The sequence below is a fragment of the Hylobates moloch genome, unplaced genomic scaffold (assembly GCF_009828535.3).
Source record: "Hylobates moloch isolate HMO894 unplaced genomic scaffold, HMol_V3 SCAFFOLD_16, whole genome shotgun sequence".
Classification (NCBI taxonomy): Eukaryota; Metazoa; Chordata; class Mammalia; order Primates; family Hylobatidae; genus Hylobates; species Hylobates moloch.
Genome location: NW_026652291.1, coordinates 17,334,947 through 17,352,577, shown reverse-complemented (window position 1 = coordinate 17,352,577; position 17,631 = coordinate 17,334,947). Strand labels below are relative to the sequence as shown.

At 43.1% G+C, this 17,631-nt stretch overlaps 1 protein-coding gene across 2 annotated transcripts in view; it reads right to left on the bottom strand.

The window, feature by feature from the left end:
• The window catches only part of KCNK10 (potassium two pore domain channel subfamily K member 10), a 148,389-nt gene that overhangs the window by 10,010 nt on the left and 120,748 nt on the right, over positions 1-17,631 (bottom strand). The window lies entirely within an intron of this gene.

Here is a 17,631-nt window from a genome sequence, read left to right as displayed (position 1 = left end):
AGGCATCTGGTATATAAAATGGGAACAGGGAAAAATAATTTGATCTATGCTCTGATACAGAAACCCTCCTAATCTCCTCAGAGAAGCCATCTGAAAAAAAATTACCATTTATTGATATTGTTGAAACTATATATGAAAATATCGACTTTTTCACACATGAAAGTGTCATAACAAGATAAATTACCTGAAAACTGCAGGGGAAGTTTTGTCCATTTCATAAATATCCATGTTGGATATTATAGGAGGATTTTGTGAAGGCAGGTAAGCCCCTCTGAGAATCCAGGAACTTACTTTAATTAGCCTAGTTTTGTTTGCAGAAATGTATGAAAAGTTCAAAGCCCAAAAGGAGATTTCGCCAAAGATCATTAAGTCAATCTAATTGCTGGCAATGGGAGTACCATTCCTCCTCAAATATTCCTCCTCAAATGCATAGTGAAATTAAAGTGAATTAAATGTTTGTGAGATGCTTGTTAAGTCATAAATTAAGATGTGAATGTAATTGCAATCTAAATGAGGTTGAGGTTGGCAAAAGAGGACTGCAAGTACGTAGGAAGCTGGAGACGTTCCTGGACTTCAGGAGATGGGCAGGAGGGAAGATGGGGAAGGACAGGGGTGGATTTGTTTGACGGCAGACAAGGAAGTGTATAACAAAGGCTAGATCGTGGCATCTTAATTGCATCATCTACTGGAGACTTTATCAGCAAGGTAAACATTTCACCACTACTCATTGCCCAGGCTAACAAGTGTGTTCCTGGGCTGCTTCTCCTAGACATCCAAGGGTAATGCTCAGAGAATGTTTGGAGCATTTAATTATCAGGGTATTTCAGGGACTTAAGAAATGCATGTCTTGCATGTGTATGTGTGTGTAGGTGTATGAAAATATGTGTATACCCATACTTTGCTATAAAAAGAAGTGCTGTGGGCGTAAGGTTTTAGCAATATCTGTTATTCTGGATACCCATGTTTTTGCTGCCCTCTAGGTATTTAAAAAAAAAAAAAGTTGCCTTAATTGAACATTTTAAACTGCAGCTTTCACAATGGAATCACAAACCATCTCATGTGCCGTGTGGTGATCTTCAGTTTTCTTATCCCCATTAGCCCTGTAACTGTTCACTGCTGCTGAAAAACCATAGTAGTGTTTAAGAGCACAGAGTCTAGGGAAAGACTGCCTGAGACACATCCCATCCCCACTGCTAAATAGCTGAGTGACCTTAGGCAAGTTTCTCAACCTTTCTGTGCATTAGTTTTTTTCCTCTATAAAATGGAGATAAGAAACCCCACCTTATCGGATTGTTTGGAAGATTAAACAAGTGTGCAAACACTTAGCACAGTGCCTGGTTAATATTCAATGCTTGTTAACAGGCCATTTTAATGTAAATGCTCAAATTTTTCCTTAGACATAGAGAGTCCCAGGTTTAATGCTTCTCTTTGCCACTGAGGAATGTTCCCTCATATGTGGCTTAAGATAATCTTTGTTTAGCTTCAGGAGGTCACTGCTGGTTTTCCTTTCCTGGATATATTGTATACCTCATTGTCAATGACAAAAAATGTCCTCATTCTCCTTTGGTTCCTCTTGCCAACTCTGGTTTGAGCTCTCAGACAGTCTCAGCTCACAATCTTGGAAGCTTTTTTATTTGCCTTCCAATTAATTCCACCCTACTTCCAAAACCCCAGGCTCAGCCACCTCCCCATCCCATTTTTCATCATCCTTCAGAAACTGCCAAGAATTGCAGATAACGTTTGCAATGTCAGGAACCAGCTGCAGAGGGATTCTGAGAGGCACAAACCTCACTCTCCCTGCCTCCATGCCACATCCCCCTGCCACTTACAGAATGGAGCTGTGTTTCCACGGTGGGGTTGCTAGGCAAAATTGCATTGCTTACTTACCAGTAAGCAGAGCCACTAGCGGAAAGCTCTGTGAGAGCCCATATCTAACTGAGCTAATGTGTCCTTAGTCTAACAAAACTGTTATCAGGGAAGAGATGGTCTGATATGATATTTGGGTAGAATTGATAGGATGGTTGTGTACTTCTGTCTAAATCATGTTTTCACACTTTGTTGATTGGTTAGACTAGAGCACATGTTCTTCCCTTCTCTTTACACAAACAGTATTTTGCAAAACTATCTCCCGTATCCGATTGATACAAACTATAGGAATTTTTGAAGTACTCAAAACCCATCTCCTGTAGAGTTCATTTAGTTGTTAAAATTATATGTTCAATTGTTCCAAAGACCAAGTAAGCTTCGTAAACAGGAGGAGAGGGAGCCAGTTCTAAGAGCTCTCTTTTGAGAGAGGGATGTATGGACTGACAATTCGGGAAGTGTTTACTTGTTTCAGGCCTCAGAGGGCTAAGCCACATGTCCAGTTCTCATTAAGCATAATTCTCTGCCTGTTTTTGTTTACTTCCACAATGCTATTTTGGAGAGCATGTATATTTCCATTCATTTGTGGGCTATTTTTTCATTTAATTTTTACCCCCTCTTTAATCCCCATTGTTTGCATCTTTATGTAATTTCTTAGAATTCTGAGATTAACAATGCAGATTGTTTTGTCTGGCTGGGAAATTATTTATTCATTGTGATTTCTAGCCAGGATGTCGGGGATTTTACTCAAGAATAAAGACACTGCAGTAAAAATCCTAAGACAGAAGCTAAACATGCAGAGCTCAGTTTACGGCTTGGTTTGGTTTGTTGAAATGCAAACACATCACCATAGTAATACATCTGAACTGAGGATAATTTCTCAAAACAGAAAGATAATGGGAACTGCCTAGTAAGAGGACTGACTTCATTTTCTTATAACATGTTTTCTTCCAAGATTTATTTTAGAAGATTCACTTCTAACTAATAATTTCAACATCACAATGAATGGCCTTGTGGCACTAGCAATTCTATAAACTATGAGTAGAGCTTTTAAACACTCCTTGCCTAAAATCTCCACGGCAGAGATGCTGTAAGCACACACAGTGAGAATAGTGAAGTGGAACCTTCAAGAAGCCTATTGAAAATGTCCCACTCAAAAGCTGAATACACAAATGGATCATATCTACACACACACACAAAAAAAGTTTATATCCAGTTTCTGACTCTGAGTCATGTTGCATGACACCTATGACAGACTGGCCAGTTCAGTACTTTGCTGGTTTCACTATGCAAAGTTCTTGAAAAAGATGTTGGTATATATGGGTAAATTGTTTTTATCACTAGACTACAAATATAGGTGCATCTGGGATGGAAAAAAATAAAATTCACAAATAATAAAAACTCAGGCCAGGCGTGGTGGCTCACGCCTGTAATCCCAGCTCTTCGGGAGGCTGAGGTCGTGAATTCAAGACCTGCCTGGCCAACATGGGGAAACCCCATCTCTACTGAAAAATACAAAAATTAGCTGGGCATGGTGGCAGATGCCTGTAATCCCAGCTACTTAGGAGGCTGAGGCAGGGAGAATCACTTGAACCCGGGAGGTGGAGGTTGCAGTGAGCCAAGATTGCACCACTGCACTACAGCCTGGGCAACAGAGACAGACTCCAACTAAAAAAAAAAAAAAAAAAAAAAAAAAATCAACTGTTCCACTGCAGGAAGACTTTAATTAAAATTTTCAAAAGTTTTCTATTCTAAAAAACTGGCGGCTGTTAACATTTGAAGATAATATGCTATTGGAACACAAGATTTGGCATTTAATTCATTCTGCACATAATTATTTAAAACCTTTATATGTCAGGGACCATTCTAGTTGCAAGGGACACGGCAGTTCGAGGGAAGGAGGTATGGAAGGAAGGAAGAAACGGAAGGAGGGAAGGAGGGAAGGGAAAGAGAGAGAGAGAGAGAAGAAAGGGGAAAAAAAGAAAAGTTCCTTCCTCTGCACACAAAGTACAGAAGGAAGATCTGAGCCTTTGGCTGAAAAAGGTCTTTGTGGCACTGTCCATGGTGCCCCACCCTGGTAGATATTGAAGGCAAAGCTTAGTACCTAATGACACCTAGGTGACCAAATATATCACCTGGGAGAGAAGAAAGGAAAGAATAACATTCCTGTAGCTCTGGCATGTGGAATATAAAAGAATGCCAACTGTAATGGACGATCTTTAAATCTTTGTTAGGCATTCAGAAGATATGTCTCAGAGGCAGGAATAACTCATAAGCGATCACACCACATGTAGAAAACATCCAGACAAATCCTTAACTGAGAATGGGACACCTGCTGATGAGTCACACCAACTGAGTAACTCCTGACAATCCCAAAAGATGCTCCTCCCAGCTGCTCACCTATCCAAATTCTAAATTTATCCTACTCAGATTTCAGCGGCATGATGAACAATGGCTCCATCTCAAATGGCCTCTCCACCATCACAAACAGAAGCATACAATAATACTACAGTAACAGTGCTACAGACAGCTAAAAGGTAGACTCACTCTTCTTCCACTGGCTAACAAGGTGTAAGGTCACAGTTCCGTGGCTAAGCAGTGACAAGAGTGAAGGCACAAGACCCCTCTAATAGGATAAATGCTCATTTTCCACCCCAGTGCCTCTTTCCTTGTATAGGGAGCTCCACCTGCTGTAATACACATGGCCACTCAACTCCTATTCTGACCCAGAAACTGTTAACCCAGCCCCTTCCTCTCCCCTTCCTTTTGGGAGTTACCCCTTGTGATCGCCTATCTAATTCTGAGGTTGTATTAGGAAACTCATCTTTCCACAGATATAAGACATATTCTTCAGTATAAAGGGAATATAGTAATGTTAGGCTTTAATTTATCATCTCCTTTGTCTTATTTTATTTTATTTTATTTTTGAGGCAGAGTCTCGCTTTGTCGCCCAGGCTAGAGTGCAGTGGCGCAAACTCAGCTCACTGCAACCTCCGCCACCCAAGTTCAAGCGATTCTCCTGCCTCAGCCTCCCAAGTAGCTGAGATTATAGGAGTGCACTACCACGCCCCGCTAATTTTTGTATTTTTAGTAGAGATGGGGTTTCGCCATGTTGGCCAGGCTGGTCTTGAACTCCTGACCTCAAGTGATCCACCCGCCTTGGCCTGCCAAAGTGCTGGGATTACAGGAGTGAGCCACCATGCCCGGGCCATGATTTTTTATTTTAGCAGAAAGCTCAGTGATTATTCCATTATGAAGGGGGAAAGAGGTGAAATCCTCTGGTGTTCAGCAAGCTCTCCTCAAGGGAAGGTGAGTTCCCTTCTTTAGCTTCTGAATGTTCACCCGGAAGGAAGACATGTTGTAAAAGCAGAAACATAGGGTGAGATTACAGTGGGTTTCCTGCTAAGGGTGCTCTGCTAAAAGGAGAGTGGATTGGGACAGCCATTAAGGAACCCTGAGCCCTGGCTAGAGCTATCTGGGAAGGACAAGAACCTGGAACAGCAGCCGGGGCAAGGGGAGAGCAGTGTCAGGGTTCTCATGTAGCCGTAAAACAGACTAGGTCAGTAAAACACCCCTTGCCTTGCTGGCTCCTCTAGGAACACTTTACTCTTTCTCGTCCTTCCCATCCATCTCTTAGTTATGCAGCTGTTCCCTGGAACAAGTATCCAAGAGCACCCAGAACACGTAAAAGAGAAGAAGGTTGTAATATGACCCCTATCCCCACTCCCATGAGTAGCCCAGAGGCTACGAGACAGAAGAACTATCTATAGGCCCAGGAATAAAGGTAAGTAACAAACAGGCATGCATTTTCTGTGACCTTATTTATCTTGCCTGTTAGAAGATTTGAAGACAGGCTTCAAGGTCAGACAGATTTAGGTCAACACCTATACAAATGCCTGGGTGTTGCTGGGTAAGCAGTAAACAACCCCCTTCCCAATAGACAGTTTCTTTCTTTCTTTCTTTTTTCTTTCTTTTCTTTCTTTCTTTTCTTTCTTTCCTTCTTTCTTTCTTCTTTCTTCCTTTCTTTCTCTCTTTCCATATTTCTTTATCTCTCTATCTTTCTTTCCTTCCTTCTTTCCTTCTTTCCTTCCTTCCTTCTTTTTTTTGACAAATACCTTTAATGTAAGCACCTAGGGATGCTTGTCCACATAAAACTATAAATAATAATAAAATAAGCATTAAGAAATCTTACAGAGAAAGGTGTGTGAACTAGAAGAGAAAAAGGCAACAAGAAGCAAACAAAATTAGAAAATCTTTAAGAAGGTTAATTTAAGAGCATAACTGAGAAAAAAACATTGGGGTATAGACAGAAGAGATAGAACAATAGTTTGAGGGATCTAGAATTTTTCTGGAGGCATACAAGAAGGCTTCCCAGCTACGTGTGTACCTAATTGTTTCAGAGATAAAAAGAAAATGGAGAGAAGGGAGAAAGGGATATGCATGAACTTTCTAGTTAGACTAGGAATGAGAAATTAGATAAGAAGGAAATACAGCTTTATAGAAAGTCATGCAGAAATAAGCCCTACACTGGAAAGGCCTGCATTGAGGGAACTGGACAGAAGCATCTTCCTTTAGCATATTTTTCAAGCTATGAATGAAGCTGAACTCTATAACTCTTCTATTCCTTTTTTCAATCAGTATTTATGGCATACCTACTCTCTGTCAGATAGTGAGCTAACTTCACTGGTGAGTAAAACAAAACGGCCCCCAGTCTCACAGAGCTAGTAGGAGTTGAGACAAGCATTAAACAATCATTCAAGGAAATAATTAATCACAGCTTGTGATAAATCAGACGTGTTGTGAAGGGGAAAGAACTCACGGAGTGAGACAGTGTAAAAGGAACCTCATGGCACTGTGGAACTGTTTGCCTATCACAGTCTCCATATCTACTGCCCATACCTCAAGATTCCCTCTTCGTAGTAAACGGAGTTGTTGCAAATGATCCAAAACAGAGGATTAGTGATGGAGGGAAATAACCCTGCAAGGAGGCTAGGGAGGTGCCAATGAACTTGGACTTCACATACATTGGCTGTTTTCTACTCCTGCCAAAGTTTCCATTGGAGCCCTCATGGCAGAATCACCCAGGGCAAGAACCTTGACATCCTAGGGGACATGATCTCATCTAAGTTTTATACAAATGCCTCCAGGAAATGCCAGGCTCCAATTGTGTGCTGTGGACAAATAAATGCATACATGATTCATTTGCTTATTCATCTATCATTCATTTATGATTATTAAAGAGGAGCATTGCTCTTTCACTTGATTAGAATGGATTTGCTTAGAAGGATGACACTGGGCGGGGCACAGTGGCTCCTGCCTGTAATCCCAGCACTTTGGCAGGCCGAGAGGTGGGTGGATCACTTGAGGTCAGGAGTTCAAGACCAGTCTGGCCAATATGGAGAAACCCCATCTCTACTAAAAACACAAAACTCAGCCAGATGTGGTGGCGGGTACCTGTAATCCCAGCTACTTGGGAGGCTGAGGCAGGGGAATCGCTTGAACTTGGGAGGCAGAGCTTACAGTGAGCCGAGATCATGTGACTGCACTCCAGCCTGGGCAACAGAGTGAGACTCCGTTTCAAAAAAGAAAAAAAAAAAATAGAAGGACTACACTGAAGCCTATTTTGATTGCTGAACATGCATAATAAATGTCCTGGCTTTTAATTAGTACATTTTTTCCTCTTAAAAGAATTAAGTTATATGCAAACTCTTTCATGGAGCTAAATGTAATGAATAAAGTAGACTATTACCTTTCATGAAGAGACTGGGCTGTTTAGCTATGCAAATGAAAGCAGATGTAGGCATCCCAAGACTGTGACTCCAGGGACACATGCTCCATAAGATAAAGTAGTCAACAGTGCCCCACCCTTTGGTAGGGTTGCATCTCTGTAGATACTATTTCCTTTACAAGAGTATTCTCTCTAAAATGCAGTTCTAGATCACATCGCTCCTGCAAAGTGTTTAGCAGAGATATGCATGAACAGTTTGAACAGTTCTTCTCAGAGGACCAGAAACTGAGAATCTAAAAGCAACAAAAGAAGATCTCCAGACCTCCTGATGTTCACCCCATGTTAGGAAAAAGATTAGAAAATGGAATTGGACCAACCCTGGTGATGCTCAGCCTCTGGTGTATGGTAAATGATTATCAATGATCCTGCCATAGGTCACCCAAGCCACTCCACTATCATGCTGTGACCAAACAGAGCTAATGTGATCACAGGGCATGTCCACGTCAGAGGATCCTTGTCATTCTTTTTGTCCACCAATAATTTGAACATCCTTCTTTAGTTTGGTGAAAGACAGAGACCTCCTCCCAGTATAGAAGCTGCAATGTACCACCTACTGACTTTCCCAGCCTCTCCTGCTATGAGGAGACAAGCACGTGACCCAGGCTTTCCCAGCCATAAAGACATAATTCAGACTTTGAACCACACCCATGCAGATGTAACAGGGTTAAACCTTGAAGTAGTCATCTGAGAGTCCTCTGTCCTCTGTCCTCCTCTTTCGTCTCACTGGCACCCCCACTCCCCGGACCATTCTGAAAAGAGGTGTGGAGATTCTCAGAGGCAGACTTACAAAACCGCTTTCTCCTCTCCCAGACAGTAGGCAAGACCGGGTTAGGAACACAGACAGAGAGAAGGCGGAATGGCCACTCAGCCTGGAGCAAAAGTACAGTGGGAGGGATGAGATCTTCCTAGGGTCTTCTGGGTGGTGGCGGGGGAGAGAGGGGGAAGCTGAATGTCCAGTCTGGAGGCCAAGATGAAGAGATTAGATGCAGAGCTTTCTGCTGGTGATTCACCACCTGTGCACAGCCCACCTCTCAAGAGTCCTGGATCCTCCTAGGCCCTCTGACAGAGGGTGAGGGACTGGAACCCTGAGTAGGGTGGGTATGGAAGGTAAACCTTGCCCTTAATCAAGGTGGAAGTGAAAGCATCACTGGGGAGCTTCCATGGGAGGTGGGGTGGCAGGCAGGAGCAGACGTATCTTGGATGTTATATAAAGAAACAGGGACCCTGTGAAAGCCATTCCAGGGATGGTGGTACCAATGCTGGTAGTATGCCCCACTCCAGGAGCAGTCACAAGGATGGTTCCAGCAGCAGCATCCCTGTATATGCCCAGGCGGACACAACAGTGGCTTCTTCCAGGACCAGTTCCATGGTGTGATTTGGTCATTGTTTTTAACAAGGTACCTTCCAAGTTTGGGTTTCCAACCATCCCAAGGATTTGGTAGCTATCCAATATCCTTTTTAAAATTATTTTCATTTTTGTTTAAATTAGCCATAGTTTCTCTCATTTTGAGCTAAGCTGCCTGCCTGCAACAGCTACTCCTGGAGGTCAGGGCAAGCTGGCTTCAGCCACCTCGAGGCAGGTCAAGGACACAGCCCAACTGGACATCCTGGAACAGGCCTGGAATTCTCGGCTCCAAGAACAGCCAGAACTGTAAGCAGATGTGATGTAACTGCTGTGGGTAATATGTCTCTGACATTCCTAAATCTTAAAAGTCTTGTTAAAATCTACAGCTGGTGTCAGCTGCAGTTTGGAAGGTGTTGTATCTATTCCTGAGAATCTAGTGTTACTGGGGAGAGTGGTGTCCATCTCCATCAGCTCCAGGACAGCAGGACAGTAGCACTCCCCCTTCTGAGGCAGAAGGATCTGTCACCTGCAGAAGATGGGTAGCAAAACTGTCATGAACAATCAGTGGTTAGAGCAGAGGTCAGCAATCCAGAAGGAGCTGATGAAGTAACACAGGGAAGGCACAGGCTGTGGCCAGGACATGGTGACAACCCCTGCCAGTACCAGAGGGCAGGGAAACTTGGACAGGCTAGATAGCAGGTGGGAGGGGTACTGTGGGGCCAATGGAGCACCAGGCATTGGGGCCAAATGTAGATGCAGAGAAAACATTCAGAAATACAATTATCAACGTGTTAATGGTGGATTTCTTGGACAAAGGATATTTACATGATTTTACTTTCTACTTTGTACTCCTCTGCATTTTCCAAGACCTCTACAGTGACCATGTATTCTCTTTGTAGTCTTCGTAATGAAAGAAAAAGGAAAAAGGGGAGAGATGGGAGAGAGTGAGAGGGAGAGGGCTAAGAAGAGAAGGGAAGGAGAAAACGAGCAACATGCTCATGAACATGGCGGTGGTTCCCTCGGGAAATAACAGCACGGTGCCCCTGAAAATCATTCACTTGGTCTTTCTTCCTTTCGGAAAAGGAGTGACAACCCTTCCTTGGAGGGAAAACTAAAAGAGAAAAGGAGGAAGAGATAATCCCCATGGTAATGTAAGAGGGATGGACCTTGTCTGAGCCTTCAGGATCCCAGGAATGTTTGCCAAAGGTGGCAGTGGGAGAGCTGTAAGGATCTGGCCATGATCCAGTTCAAGAAATGCATCCTGCCTGCCGCCTCATGCTGCCTCCTCCTCCTCCTCCAGAATACGTCAACCCATTTCTGAGGAAACTGTCAGGGACCCCTACCCCCCAGTTTCCCCCAACTCCCCCCTACCCCCGCTGCAGGCAGGTAGTTGCTGACCCCTCTCTCTTGCTGTAGTAGCAGTTAGTTTGCAGTTCTGGAGAGACTGGATGGTTTACTGGTGCCCCAATACTGCTCCATTTCATACTTCGGTGCCTTTTCAAGATTCGATTTTTTTAGAACCATTTTAGCTTCACAGCAAAATTGAGAGAAAGGTACAGAGATCTCCCATATAGCCCCCACCCCAAACAGGCGCAGCCTTCCCCGCTATCAACATCCCATGCCAGAGTAGTGCACTGGTTACAAGTGATGAGCCTATACTGACAATATCACCCAGAATCCATAGTATACATTAGGGTTCACTCTTGGTGCTGTACATTCTATGGGTTTGGACAAACGTCTGATGACATGTATCCACCATTATAGTATCAGACACAATAATTTCCCTAGCCTAAAAATCCTCTCTGCTCCACCGATTCATCCCTCTCTTCCCCCAAGCTCCTGGCAATCATGGATCTTTGTAACTGTCTCCATAGTTTCGCCTTTTCTAGAATGTCATGTAGTTGGAATCATACTGCATGTAGCCTTTTCAGACTGGCTTCTTCCACACAGCAATATGCATTTAGCCTTCCTCCACATCTTCTCATGGCTTCATAGCTCATTTCTTTTTAGCTTCTGTGCCCTTTTAAGGGCTGTTCCATCTGCTAGGATGTTCTTCCCCCTTTGTAATGCTTCTTGGACTCCTGTTCATTCCTCACACACCATTCTGACATTACCTCTTGCGGGAAGCCCTCTCCAGTTCTTGCTCTCTGCTGTCCATGTTCCTTCACCCTTGCATGGTCCCCTGTCCATAGAGCTGCTCAACCTGCATCATTGTCTGTCCATCCATCTGTGTGTCTCCCTATTACATAGTGTGCTCCTTCATCTCAGTGTCCTAAGTGCCCGGCACAGTGCATTTTTCTTTTCTTTTCTTTTCTTCTTTTTTTTTTTTTTTTTTGAGATGGAGTCTTACTCTGTCGCCCAGGCTGGAGTGCAATGGCATGATCTCGGCTCACTGCAATCTCTGCCTCCTAGGTTCAAGTGATTCTCCTGCCTCAGCCTCCCGAGTAGCTGGGACTACAGGCATGCACCACCATGCCCAGCTAATTTTTGTATTTTTAGTAAGATGGAGTTTCACTGTGTTGGCCAGGATGGTCTCAATCTCTTGACCTCATGATCCGCCCACATTGGCCTCACAAAGTACTGGGATTATAGGCATAAGCCACCATGCCCGGCCCATAGTGCATTTTTCTACTGCTGCCTCCTCTATTTTAGCACCTTGAGAAAGTATGAGAGTATTGTTTAAGGCAAATATTCTATAAAAACGATAAAATCATTCATCCAGCAAGAGATAAACTGACGGGATGTTATAATTTGGAATGCTAGTAAAGGTACATAACATAGAAAGGTATAGTCAGATGGATGTACACACACATGTGCATATAATAAATACTTGTGGAATAGAACTGAATATTAATAGCATGGGAAATACATCAAGGGAAGAGGCTTAACTATTGGAAAATGGCCATTTTCACAAGAAGAGAAATTAAATATGTAAATTCTTGAAAGTTACATGGGAGCTCCCTGGAAGCTCTGTTTATATCCCTGTTTAGATTACAGCACCCTAGGAGGTGGTCTCTAAACTTGTTAGGGTGTTTGTGGTTGTCAAAACTGGAGGAGCACACTTGGCATGTACTGGGAGGAGGTCAAAGACGTTCAGATGTCCTGCAATACAACGATCAGTGCCACAAATCACAGAACCATCCCACATTTAGCATGAGTTTTGAATGTCCCACTGAGAAAAACTCATGTCTACAATTATCTGAGCCAAGAACCTAACTCCCTTTTACATGTGAAGACACACACACAAATTGTTTGCATCTTTTCAAAGTTGACCAAATTTTATAAGAATCTGACTTTAATGTAAATAGATTAGCTGGAACCTTGCTGAGAGTTGTTCTCTGTTTTGGAAAACCACACCACTGGAGAAAAAGTCCTTTGTGACATCTTAGTCATCAACACAACATACCTGAACCAATCTGCATTTGGAGATATTGCATTCTACATATAGATGCCAAGACTCACTGCTTCAGCAGGTCTCCTAGGGTTTCATAACAGAGCACCTATTATTGAAACATTACTTTCCATTTATTTCTCCTTTATATTATATCTAGAAAATTTGCATTGAATTTTTCAAAATTACCTGTATTGGCAAGGTGCACTGTCTCTGAAATTCATTTCAATGTAGTAAAGAAGTATTCATAAATATATGCTATAAAAGGATATTGGATATTACAGGGTTCAGAACCACTGGGTAAAGGTAAATTGTATACTGTATTTAAGAAGATTGACTTGATAAGTCTGTAGAATTACACTTCTAAGTATAGCCTGATGAGGTAAAAGTGTCTGTGCATATGAACACCATTGGCAATAAGCATTATCAGGGAGCAGCTCCCCTACAGACCCATCTTTTATTCAAAATAATTGTACTTCAAAGACTAAGAACTTTTTTTTCCCATTGCCATCTATTTGCATACAATACTAGTTTCGATTTCAAGGTCACTCTCTTTTTTCTTTTTTTTTTTTTTTTTTTTTTTTGAGACAGATTCTCACTTTGTCGCCCAGGCTGGAGTGCAGTGGTGCAATTTCGGCTCACTGCAAGCTCCACCTCCCAGGTTCACGCCATTCTCCTGCCTCAGCTTCCCAAGCAGCTGGGACTACAGGCGCCCGCCATCACGCCCGGCTAATTTTCTTGTATTTTTTAGAGGAGACGGGGGTTTCACCGTGTTAGCCAGGATGGTCTCGATCTCCTGACCTCATGATCCGCCCACCTCGGCCTCCCAAAGTGCTGGGATTACAGGCGTGAGCCACCGCGCTGGCCCAAGGTCACTCTCTGTCTTTTTTTAGAGGGGGATTGTGCAGGATTAGGAGAGTAGGAGGGATAGGGGATGTCTCACTATGCTGCCCAAGCTGGGCTGATCCTCCAGCCTCAGCCTCTCAAGTAACTGGGACCTAGTCCAGCTTCAAGGTCATTTTCTCTATCAAGATGTATAAGGCTATGTCTAGCAATGTTCATTCATTGATTCATCAAGTACGGATTAAGTGCTCTCTGGCTTCCAGGCCCTGTGCTAGCACCTGAAGATGCAGTGGTGAACAGGCAGATGGGACCCGACCTCACACAGCTCATAGGCTGATGGGGATGCCCCGCATCAATACAGTGAGATGAATGTTATTCTAGGGGTCCACAAGATGCTATTGCGGGGGAGTGTTGACCTCATTTAGAAGTCAGGAAGAGCTCCCCAAGGAACTGACATTTGAGCTGAGACCAGGAGGAGGGTACAGACATTGTTTGAAACACCATAAATATCACACGCAAAAGTCTGGAGATGAAAGAATGTGGCACATTCAGTGCAAACGCAGAGGTCCACTGACTTTCCCGTGGTGAAGCAGAGATTTCTCCCCAAACACGATCATCAAGGCTCTTACTTTAGGAAATATTAACTATGACAAACTTTTAACATTTTGACCCATATAATCTTTTCAGAAAATTTGGTTGGTGGGCTCCTTTTTTATTTCCCTAAAAATAGAAAATAATTTGAATTCAAGACATTTCTAGAAATATCATTAAAGGCACATGATCATTTTTTAAAAATAGAAAGGAGAAGGGAAGCAAATGTGTGCTCATCTTCTAGACAGGGGACAATCCCATCAACTCTTAAACTCTTCCAACAGTGGCTCACGGAAGCAGGTGTCACATATTTATACAGCCATCTGGACAGGTCCTCTTCTTCCTCTTCCTTGGGGAAAAGGTTGATAAGCCTCCAAAGGGTAGATAAAAGAGAGAGACACCTAATATAAATAAGGAATTAAAGGGCTCAGGACAATTGAGGCTTTCTGAAGAGCAGCAGAGTCAAGAAGCATATAGCAATGTCAGGAAAAGGATGCCAGAAAGGAAGTGGTAATAACACCGCAAGAACACCATATGGCATTTACATGTCATGTACCGCATTTTAAATGTTGATATTTGCTTTTTTTTTTGTTAGCTCTGGTGCCAACTCTGTTATAGTACACAGCAAAATTTATGTTTTTTTAAAAAATCACATGGAAGTTCTCTGTAATCTATTCTTCAAATTGTAGATAAATTCCCTTTTATTTTAACCACATGATATCTATTCCTGATTCTAATTGCTCAAGCTAATCTGCAAAAATAGTTTAGAATGAGAAGGGACAGTCCTGACAACTGAGACAAGATGCCCGATACACTCATTTGTGACTACTCAAGAGTGAGAGGGGACCTGGGGGTGGGGAGTGGATAGGCAGACAAACAAATATTAATAATAATAATTTAGTATCAGTTCTTTCAAGCGTTCCCCAGGCTCATATAGAAAGACTACAGATATTGTTCACGGTGAAATTCACTTCTGCCAAGGAACGGAAAAAAGTAATGGAGGAAACATCACTCAATCTGAGAGGGGAAATGGTGTAATAACACGGTATCTAAACAGAAGAGACAGCGTTTGAGCTCAGTAAAACCCATCTTCCGAGGATCCCTTGTTGGTATTTGAAGGGCCAGGCTTCTTTTGGGAGGAAACTTTAGTCTTCCTTTAGGATCTTTCAGTAACACTTTGATACATTTTTACAAAAATACAAACTGGCCCTTGTTTTGAAGATCTAGTAAGAGCACGGGCAAGCTGAGAGGCAGTCAGCTTGTAGCTAAAATAAATTCTTACTCATTCTTGGATTTTTTCTTCTTTTTTTTACTAGAATCTACGTATATGGTAAGATCACATGGGCACATCTGCGTGAACACTTGCAGCCAGTGAAGTGTGGCCGAGGACGAAGAAGACAACCTGCCTCCTTCACGCAGACCTAATGGCAACGGCACCCCCAGGGGGAGCCCCAGAGGAACCGACCAACCTGCCGACTGCACTCTTCCTTGTGCTGTTTGCCTTTCGAAAGGGGTCGCTGCATCGCTGCCAATGCATCTTCTCCTCCCAAGGCCATGCCTGATGGCTGAGATCCTGTCCCAGATACAGACCCTGTTGCCCATGGGTTTCTTTCTCTCTGTCGCAACCCTTTCTGGGGCCCCCTCCACTTCTCCAGCCCCACCCACCTCCATGCCCATTTCCAGGAAGGGTAGGACAGATGGCAGCATCAGCAAGCACTTCGTCTTCATTTGTGAAGCTTACACATCCTGGGTGCTTGGAAAAAGACCTGGTTCGTGTCTCTATCCTCTCTAATCAATTCACAATCAATAAATATTTACTGAACACCTCCAAAGCACTTAGCACTGAGCAGGTCCTACAGGGTTACAGGCCAATAAAGGCACAGTAACATTTAGCTTCAAGGCCCTTATGCTTTACTTGAGCAGAACAATCCATTGGCAAGACAAGGCAGGTGCTTGTGTGATGTGAAATATACAAGCTAGAATTAACAAGTCTCTCTCTGGGCTCCCATAGCTAACAGTGTTCTATAATAATAGTGAATAGCATTGATTGAGGCTCTGTGGCAGGCACTGCTCTCAAGTATCAACTAAGTGCCAAAACAGACAGGAACCATTATTATCCTCATTTTTTCAAATAAGAAAACTGAGGCACAGCCTGAGGTCACGTAGCTGATAAGAAGTAGACAGATCATGGATCATTCACCCGAGGTAGTGTGACTTCAGAGCCTGCCTGCCCTAGCCCTGGTATCATTCTGTACAATATTATGGACACTGGTCTTGATGCATGGCTGTTTTCTCCTTAAGAGAAAGGACTATCCCTTGTTTATTGCCACATACCCCTATAGTGTTGAGAACGCCCATAAAAAAGTGTTATTTGATATGTTATTTGATAATTGTTTATTAAGTTGACCTAGCGAGGAGCATGAAGGAACAGCCACAGTGAAGAACAGAAAAGTGAATCATGATTGGGTGAATAAAGGGATTTCAGAGTAGAAAAAAGGTCTGGTGGAAACTGGATGTCATCCATATGCAGAGGCCCTAGTCGGCCTGGCACTGAGCCACCCGTCCTCCCACCAGCTCTGCGCACAGGGCCCAAGCTGATGAGTAGGAAGGAAAGACGCACAGGGACACAGCTGCAGGTTAGGGCAGGGAGGGAGAGAGGGCAGGTGCAAGAGGGAAGCAAGGCTAAAGGCACAGCCTCTCCACTTAGCCCCCAGAGTGACAGAACAGCAGCTATGGGAGCAGCCAGGACTTAGATGCAGTCAGACAGCAATTTACCAAACGCTGTCATTTGGCCTATAAAAGTTAAAGAAAAAAAAAGAAAACAGAAAAAAGCAAGTGTTGGTGCTGAAGTGGAAAGACAGAATCCCTGGGCATTGTTGGCGGGAATGTGAAATGGTGCAGCCACTGTAGAAAACAGTGTGACAGTTCCTCAGAAAAATTAAATCTGTAATTATTATGTGACTCAGCAATTCCACTGCTGGGTATATGTCCAAAATAATTAAAAACAGGGACTCGAATAGATGTTCATACACCCATGTTCATAGCAGCATTATTCATAACAACCAAAAAGTGGAAACAGCCCAAAAGTCCATCAACAGATAAACAAAATGTGGTATATACATACAGAGGAATATTACTCAGCCTTGAAAGGAAGGAAATTCTGACACATGTGCAACATTCATGAAGCCTTAAAGACACTGTGCTAAGTGAAATAGGCCAGACACAAAAGGACAAACACTATATGACTCCATTGACATGAGGTTCCCAGAGAGGTGAAATTCATAGACACAGAAAGTAGAATGGTGGTCACCAGGGGCTGGGGGAGAGGAAATGAGCAGTTATTATCGAACAGACTCAGAGCTGTCATTTGGGAAGATGGAAAAGTTCTGGAGATGATGGTAGTGACGGTTGCACAACAATGTGAATGTACTTAATGGCACTGAACTGTACACTTAAAAACAGGATGGTAAATTTTATGTTGTGTATACTTTAACACAATAAAAAAAGGCATAAAGAAAATCTTGAAGCAGGCTCTAAAGTATCCTACCAACTCCTGGGAGTAACTTAGAGGAAAAGAAAACTTCTGGCCAGGCACGGTGGCTCATGGCTGTAATCCCAGGGCTTTGGGAGGCCGAGGCAGGTGGATCATGAGGTCAGATGTTTGAGACCAGCCTGGACAAGATGGTGAAACCCTGTCTCTACTAAAAATACAAAAATTAGCTGGGTGTAGTGGCAGGTGCCTGTAATCCCAGCTACTCGGGAGGCTGAGGCAGGAGAATTGCTTGAACCTGAGAGGCAGAGGTTGCAGTG